Here is a 9,931-nt window from a genome sequence, read left to right as displayed (position 1 = left end):
TTCTACCCTTTGCGACCGCTAACCCCCAATATTTCCCCCTGTATCAGAAAACACGCTATGTGATATACGTATATCTGTACGTGATGTTGCCAAGCTAATCAAAAACCTTGATTCCAGTAAAGCAACTGGCCCTGACGGTATTCCAATTATAGTACTCAAAAACTTCAACCTGAACTAGCGCCCATACTTACAAAACTGTTTAAACGTTGTCTTAAGGAGAATAGTTTCCCATCTCCCTGGAAAATCTCATCAGTATGCCCTGTATTTAAGAATTCAGGTGATCGCTCATCCCCCTCTCAGTACAGGCCAATAAGTCTCCTGTGCGTCATGAGTAAGTTGCTAGAATCTGTGTTAAATACAGAAGTAATCAACCATCTCAACAAAAATAACCTTCTTAGTGACACTCAATATGGTTTCCGTTCTGCTAGATCTACAGCAGATGTGCTTACAGTTATATCGCATAGGATTAGCAAATCTCTCGACGGTGGCAATCTTTCTAGGGCAATTGCTCTTGACATATCTAAAGCCTTTGATAGGGTATGGCATAAAGGTTTACTTCATAAGATCGCTAGCTATGGTATAGCTGGAAATGTCTTCTCAATTATTAAATCATTTCTTTCTGATAGGTTCATAAGAGTAGTAGTTGAGGGGCAAAAATCAGAGGCTCACAGTATTAATGCCGGTGTTCCTCAGGGGTCCATCCTGGGCTCAACTCTTTTCCTGATCTACATTAATGATCTTCCAAATCACATCCTTACATCATTTGTAGACATTTATGCTGACGACACTACCATTTATGGTTGCACATCTAAGACAGTAAACGACCAAGTTCTCTCCAATTCTCTCTCCTCTGATCTTGAGCACGTAGTACAATGGGGAAAGGAGTGGCTGGTTACTTTTAATGCATCTAAAACCAAGCTTCTCTCTTTACATCATCAACATTCTAATCCACATTTGGCATCAATTGAAATGAATGGCTCTCGTCTTCAGGAGGCCTCAAGTTTTGACAAGCTTCTGGGCTTGACCATTACTCCTGATCTTAAATGGAACACGTACATCAAATCTGTTGCCAAGGCCGCTGGAAAAATGGTGGGATCTTTCTATCGATCCGGTAAATATCTCACTGCTGATGCAATTCTCTATCTATATAAGAGCCAGGTACGTCCAAAGATGAAATACTGTTGCCACATCTAGGCAGGAGCTGCTAGAAAGGACTTGTCCTGCCTTGATAGAGTTCAAAATAGACTTCGTAGCCTCGTAGGAGATGTCCTTTTCTCTTCCCTGCAACCTCTATCTCACAGAAGAGATGTTGCGAGTTTATCTCTGATGTATCGTTATTTTCATGGAAAGTGTTCGACTGAGCTTCAATCTATGGTCCCCCCTCGCCAAACTTTCACAAGAAACACTCGTCTAGCTGTAAACACTATCAATAATTTCCCCCACTCTTTATCTGTGCCTAAACCTAAACGTAGATTCCATGAACAAAGCTTCTTTCTTAGAACTGCACGCCTGTGGAATTGTCTTCCGTTTTCCTGCTTTCCGGCTGACTACAATATGGTTGTGTTCAAGTCTAAAGTAAATAAGTTCTTGATGAGCCGTTCCATATAAGTTATCAAATTTACCAAATTTTCATTACTAATGATTACTATATTGTCCAATTTCTACTGTACACTCTTTAACCCTTATCCTTGAGTGGCCTCTGGGCCTTGATAATGTGGTGATGCCTATGTAAAAAAAAAAAAAAAAAAAGCAACTGAAAGCATTGTTGATTTGGATATCGATGTCATTGTGTTCCTGACTTGTGGCGACAAACATTGAGCCCAGGTATTTGCGGCAATCAAGACGTATGCAGAAAGAAAGAGAGAGGGGGGCTTTCTTTAAGTTACTTTCACAAATTCATCTTTAGCATCCCGACTGCTCGATCACTTAACCCTTTCATTCCTATCGGGATATATTTGCCCCATGAATAATTTTAAAATGCTAAAACTAACTTTTCTTCCAATAAAATGGTGTGGGATGAGACTCATCGGAATTATTCTGAAAGGAATTGCTACCAGCTGTATGATGACACTTCGGACACACGTCCATGATAATGGTTGCTTTCCTAGAGTCTCACATCGTCAATATCTGCAACAGAGAGATGGAATCTTATGGTCATGAATGCATAAGTTCAGTCATGATAACAATGCAATTTACGTTCTTTTCTGATCCAGTCACGCAAAATAAAAATAGGAGGCATTAGTTTTTGAACAACACTTTTATATATATATATATATATATATATATATATATATATATATATATATAGATAGATAGATAGATAGATAGTTTTTATTAGTGATACTTTCTTGAATTAATTCAAGTATTTATACGAAAGTGCATTTTTACCTAAATGCTTGTTGAGAATAATTTTCCCATTGACCAATCTGGTACCCCCTTTAATGGAGAGCGGCATATATATTATTTTTTAAAAAATATAATTATCCACTGACGTGGACGACGAAACCGTGTCAGTGGATAATTATATTTAAAAAAAAATTATATACATGTATATATATATATATATATATATATATATATATATATATATATATATATATATATATATATATAGATATATATATAAATTTGATAATGGTACAAATAAGCTTTTAGAAAACAAACCTATCAATAAAGTAAAACTTAACTCTAATAAAATATACAGTAACAGCTTTTATAAATTACTAGCACTTCCGCCCGCCTTTGCTCGGGCCCTACGTACTGTTCATAACTTGCCCTATGTGTGAATAAACTTTATGTAAGATTTCAAATGTTTACATCAAAATTTGTCCGAGTGATTTCGTAGAGACCGCAGAGGTAAATTGTTTTAAACTTTGATCCCAATTTTGACCCCTTAACATTTATTATTTTGGTCTCAAATCAAAATACAAAGTTTTACCCATGTCCAAGTTACCTATTTGTAAAATTTCGAGTCTTTAGACCCAAAATTGGCGGAGGAATTTGGTAGAATCTGCAAAGGTCAACATTTTTCAACTTTGACTTTTTAGCAGCCAAATTTTCGCCCCAAAACTGATTAAAATGCTTGCCGCATGTCTGAATACCCATTATGCACAAATTTCAAATGTTTAGACCCAAAATTGGCTGAGCAGTTTGCTAGACACCGCAAAGGTTAAATCTTTTAAACTTTGGCCTCTTGGCAGCTCCAATTTTCAACCCAAACCGATTAAAAAGCTTGCCCTATCTCTGAATACAATTTATGTAAAATTTCAAATGTTTAGACCAGAAATTGGCTAAGTAATTTTATAGAGACTGAAGAGGTCAATTTTTTTTTTAACTTTAACCCCAATTTTGACCCCTTAACATTTTATAATTTGGGGTTCAAATAAAATTAAAAAATTTGATCTATGTCCAAGTAACCTACATTTAAAATTTCAAGTGTTCGGACCCAAAATTGTGGATGAGTTTGGTAGAGTTTTCAAAGGTCAAATCGTTGAACTTTGACCCGTTGACAGCTAAATTTCTGGCCGAAAACTGATTAAGAAGATTTTCCCAAATCTCAATACCCATTATATCAAATCTCGAGTTATTTGGTAGGGAAATGCACACGCACACACGTTTTCTGTTGAAATTTTTAATAAAGAAATAATTTTTATTTACACACATTCAACATCTCGGCATTTGGGGAGTAACACACTCTTTTGACCGGCCGCTTGCAGGTCACTTTATTATCATCATCATCATCGTTATAATTGTCTTTCAGCAGTCCGCTACTCTCTCCTACCCTCTGGAGGGGGGGAGGAGGAAGAGGAGGAAGAGGAGGAAAGGTCTTTTGCCCATTTTCACCAGTTCGAACCTAGCCGACCAAGAAAAAGGACACTATTCGGCTCCGTCAAAAAAGGATTTTTTGACGTTAAATTGTTACGTTTTTTTTTCTCTTGTGGAGAAAGAAGTGGCATACCATTAAAGCGGCTGCGCGTTTGTGCCTGCAGAGCACAAAATGAGAATCAAGATGGCGCCCGCATGCTTTTATGTGGAAAAAAGTCTCATGGACTCTCGGGGAATCTCGGAGAATCTCGTGCCCTGGTTCCATAAATAACGAGGAAAGGAAAGCAGGAGGACAGACGATTTTTAGTCACTAAAGCGAACGGACGTGTGTAAAAGAAGAGGTAGAAGAAAAGAGTGTGGTGAACGAAACAAACAACGACTCGGTTGAAAGTAGAGTTGTAACGAACACATCTCTCCTCCTTTGGAGAAAGACGTTTGTTTAGAACTCCATTGGGAAGTACTAAACTGTTAACGTTATTTTATTCTCAGTCATTATAAAACAACAAGGTCTTACGGCTGGAAAATTAATACCAGTTATTAAAAGGCAAACAAGAGTCTTACAACTGGTAAATTATTATTCTCAAAGGATTAACGAAGGAAACTGCCGTGTGTTGAGGAGTTATTTTCTGTAAAGACCAAAAATTAATTTCGCCGACAAGACGAGCAGAATATCGCCCCTAGAAAGAAAATCCCCTCTTTGTTCTAGGAATTTGAAAGATTATTCAACCGAAGTTTCCTTCAGAAAGGAAATCTTCCATAATACAAGAATTTACCCCGTATTTGTACACATAAAGCCTACCAAAGCTGCTTTATGGTCTTCTGTTTCTCCCCTTTGAATTAAAAGGTACTTGAGCCTTCACAAAGGGAAAATATTTACTTTTTCCCATTTTAGGCCAAAGAAACTTTTTGTTTGTGATTCCTTTCGGAAAAGAAAAAAAATATTTTATGGAAATACTGAACATCTTTTTTGAGAAGGACTGAATTTAAAACTGACTGCTTTCCGTTTTTTTACATGTTCTTTTCTTTCAGCCTTACTTGCAAGTAAGGATTGGCGTCTTTTTTGTATTTTTTATATGTATTTTAAATGTTTCTTAAAGGTTTTTTTTTTTTAACCCCAGCCTTGAAAATGTGAAGAAATGTTAGTTTAAAGAAAGTGGGGTATCACTTTTCTATAATAATTTAACGTATAATGATCACCCACTTTATGGCCACCACTAGTGTAAAACTTGAATTTACGCCGCTCAAATACACATTTGTTGGAGGAGCGTCAACGTGTGGGTGCTCAATTTACGTAAAATTCTTCATATTTTGGAAATTACTCGTTTACTGGAATTTTAAACGTTATTTTCGTTTTCAACATCCTCAAAAACTTATAAATGTCTTAATTTTCCAGTTTTTTTTTCTATAGTGTGGAAATTCGATTGTCTGCCCCTTTCTGGTCTTATATACCCAACATTCCCAGTAGGTGTCGCTAGCAGTGTATCATTTAAAAACAAGATGGCGTGAAGATTTTCTTCGATAAAATGTCTCATAATATTTGATTTTCTTAAATAAAAAAAAAACTACTCGATCGATTTACGTGATTTTCGGAATATGACATTTTCATGCAGTGACAAGCACATACATTATAAAGATTTTTTCAGATTTTTATATCAAAAAAGATTACTTGTGGACCATTTATAGACTTGCACCAAAATTGTTCTATATTGTGAATAGGGGCAGCCATGTTGTCTTAGGTGCTGGCTGATGGAGCTGGTATGAAGGGTTAACCTTCTGGACAATGTGTTAGTCGTATGACCGATATAGCTATTTGTATTGTTGGAGACGCAATCTTCCAAGGGGCATTGAAATTGATAAACTACATTGGGTTTTTCAACCGTTTTAATTGTCCGAGGGTTGTTTTTAACTATCAGGTTAGCGGTAGTTACTTTCTTATAGTATATTAGAAATTTTATTTTATGATTATTAACTGGGAATATATATCTGTAGATAATGTCCTTTAAGATCCTTTCATCTAATTTATAATTATGGTGTAATTGATTACGGTAAAATAAGTTTATGGGGTTGGAGTTGTCATGTTGGCTATTCTTAATTTGGTCCATATTTCTAATTGTTCGTTTGATTTGTTCATCGACTATGAAATTAGGGAATTGGTTGTTTATTAAAACTTGTTTAATGTTCTTCAATTCGCTAAGAAATATTTTTCTATTTGGTGAAATGATTCTGGCTCGATTAATTAGATTGTTTATAATAGCTATTTTATATCGGTATGGACATTCGCTTTTATAGTTTAATACACAAACAATGCAGTAATAGACAACCAAAAACTCTCCAAAATAATCGGTGACTACACACCCGGATACATGTACGGCAATGTAAAAACCCACAAACCCAACTCTCCCCTCCGCCCGATTATCTCACAAGTCACAACCCTCTTCTACAAATTAACAAAAGTAATTAACGATCTTATAACTCCTTATCTACATAGTAAATCCAGCGTCAAGTCCAGCGAGGAATTAATACAAATTCTCCAGGCCACAAAAGTCAATAGCAAAATCATTGCTTCATTAGACGTAGAAAGCCTTTTTACTAATGTTCTCGTGCATGAAACTATGGACATAATAATCAACAATATATACAACAGTCCATCTCCCCCCCCCTCATCTTTCTGATACCAGTTCCATCAGCCAGCACCTGAGACAACATGGCTGCCCCTATTCACAATATAGAACAATTTTAGTCGACAACACAAAAGTCATCCTCACAGACCACAACTTAAAGAGATTAAAAATATTAGAGGCTTTGTTTATATGAACGAAGAAGCACCCCACAATTAATAATATCAGTTTTTATAATAGCAATAACATCCTAAAGTGCCTGGACACTTAAAATGTATATATGTCCAATGGAGGGAAGGTATATATAATAAAAACAAACTATGAATCATAATTCAAATAACATCCGTACATTTACTTTAGTATCATTTTTAAAAACGTAAAAACAACGCACTCTTTTACACACGAATCGCATCATTATTTGAATTCACATAAAAACCTGTAAATTACAATTTAAATAACACTCATCCATTTATTTTAATATCGGTTATCCTGACGCTGTGCACTTCTTTATTTACATTGGAAGTGACGTCACACAAATCTTATAATACGGATGGCTACAATTGTAAAAATAATTTGTTTTATTTTTATCTCCCATTTGTTATATTGGTATTTGCGCGGAGAATCTAACATTTCTTTTCATTTTGAGAATTTGTTTTAGTTTTTAATTACTAACACAGCGGAGAATTTACCCCCCCCCATTTCTTATTTTGAGCGGAGAATTTATTTTATTTTCATTTTGAGCTCTTTTCCGATCCGACGTTACCTTTTATAGGTACTCCTCCCGCACTTTACGACCCGAGCTATTTTATTAATAGTATTTTCAAGTTAAATTCAAATTTCACGATATTTTTTTTTTTTTAATTTAATTGTTAGGTGAAAGTACAGAATAGTTACAATACGCCCTCCCTTCCCCATGTTAAATAATAGGTTTCTAAATAATAGCGTTAAAAAATAGCTCGGGTCGTAAAATGCAGGAGTACCTATAAAAGGTAACGTCGGATCGGAAAAAGAGCTCAAAATGAAAATAAAATAGTCTCCGCTCAAACTAAGAAATGAGGGTGGGGAAGTTAAATTCTCCGCTGTGTTAGTAATTAAAAACTAAAACAAATTCTCAAAATGAAAAGAAATGTTAGATTCTCCGCTCAAATACCAATATAACAAATGGGAGAGAAAAAGAAAATTAAATTCGCTAAAACAAATTATTTTTTACTTGTAAACTAGTTTATTAATTGTAGAAAACAAAAACAAACGGGAGAAAAAAGGAGCTCAAAATGAAAGAAAAATAAAACAAATTATTTTTACAATTGTTAGCCATCCGTATTATAAAATTTGTGTGACGTCACTTCCAATGTAAATAAAGAAGTGCACTGGCAACTGCATAGCGTCAGGATAACCTTAATATCATTAAAAACGTACACAAAAACGCACCTTTTTAAACACGACTCGCTTCTTCACCGAATCCACCTATAAAGAAAACGAAGCGTAACAACAACAACAACAACAACAACATTCTTAATCAAAAACTGCCTGAAGACGACAGATGAAATGTCGAAAGTATTAGCAAGAACAACATATAATAATGAAATAGATTTCGGAACATTCTTACACCGGTTTGACTGTAATGTCAAAAATACCATTCGTCGAATGGAAAAACTACAGAAAAAGATAATCAAACAAGAACACTCTCTGTGCTATTCAATACCACATGTCTCAATGAAAATATGCTGCCTAAATACACATTGTTTTGGTTTTTAGCGATATGTTTTGAATGAATTCAGTTATTTACGAAAGTGCATTTTTACCTAAATGCGAGTTGGGAATAATTTTTCCTTTTAACCAATTTGGTACCCCCCACATGGAGAGCGGTATATATACAGCCACTCTGATGAGTCGCAGACGACGAAACACGTGTCAGTGGATAATTACATTTTAAAAATAATATATATATACCGCTCCCCATGTGGGGGTACCAAATTGGTTAAAAGGAAAAATTATTCCCAACTCGCATTTAGATAAAAATGCACTTTCGTAAATAAATGAATTCATTCAAAACATATCGCTAAAAACCAAAACAAAACATCTAAGTAAATCGTGATATACCCAGTCAGTCGGCGAGATGGTCCAGGGGTAAGGGATTAGGCTCATTACCGTTGGGTCCCGATTTCGAATCTCGCTAGATACAGCGACTCTGATGAGTTGTAGACGACGAAACACGTGTCAGTGGATAATTACATTTTAAAAATAATATATATATATATATATATATATATATATATATATATATATATATATATATATATATATATATATATTATTACTCTTACTGAATTTTCCCAGCAAGAGATGCTATTTTTGATTTGCACGTGTTTAAATGGAAATATTTCTTTAAGAAAAAAAAAAAAAAAAAAAAGTCACTTCTGGACGATTTTCGTAATTACTCTCTGAAATACGATACAACGGAAAGGCTTCCGGTCGTATCTTCAGACTTTATAACCCGGCCATCAGCAGGTAACGTGACTTTAATGAAAGAACCGTCTATAATATCGGTTGCGATTGTGTAGCAGACACAAATGGACCCCTTTTCTTCTCGCGCATTCGCTTCCTCTGAGTGAGTGATGAGGCGCTAGACTGTCCAATCTGAGGACTTGCGCACGAATACAAATTGACCCCTAGGGACCAGACAGCTTCCGGTCCCAGAAGAAAACTCTCTCTTACGCTACCAGCCTTCGTCGGTGCTAGACGCCTGTTCTCTTCGCTGCTCCTACTAAAGGTATTGACGACAGCCGCGGGTTGTAACTACCTCGTAAGGCAGTGGAGACCCGACTCTACTTTCTTCCTTCAGTACGCTTTGCAAATAAACCTTTCCCTTGTTAAGTTGAAGAAGTTGTTTGTCATTGTTCATAGAATTGTGTTATTTTATTTTATTAGGGAAATTCCCTAAAATGGTGACTCCGTCGTGATAACACATTTCCGAACAGACACTTCTTTCGCTTTTTAACAGGGTAAGGCGCGCATTTTAAAAACCAGCACATGGTTTCCAACCACACACATAAACAGACAACGGATTCGGGAGAGCACATTTAAAACTTAAAAAAAAAAAAAAGACGTTATTTCCCTCTCTTCCTTATCGTTTTTTTCCCGTTATATATATATATATATATATATATATATATATATATATATATATATATATATATATATATATATATATATATATATATATATTATAAACTAAGGAGCATACAAAAGAAAAAAACAAACAAAACAAAGAAAAAACACCCTTTTCTTTCACAACGGCGGGCTACACATAAAAAAAAAAGAACGCCAACCTACAAAAAGAGGTGACACTTTCTTGGTGTACGAAAAAGAAAAAACTCAACAACAAAAAAAAAAAAAAAAAAAAAAAAAGAACTTTCACGAAGTTTTTCCGCATTAGCACTCTTCGGCCAAAATGTAAGTACTTAAAGAGTTCATTTATCTTCAGGTTC

Source organism: Euprymna scolopes, chromosome 2, assembly GCF_053919585.1.
Source record: "Euprymna scolopes isolate OS-2025 chromosome 2, ASM5391958v1, whole genome shotgun sequence".
NCBI classification, from domain to species: domain Eukaryota; kingdom Metazoa; phylum Mollusca; class Cephalopoda; order Sepiida; family Sepiolidae; genus Euprymna; species Euprymna scolopes.
The sequence above is the reverse complement of the archived record's forward strand: the minus strand, read 5'-3'. Positions refer to the sequence as shown.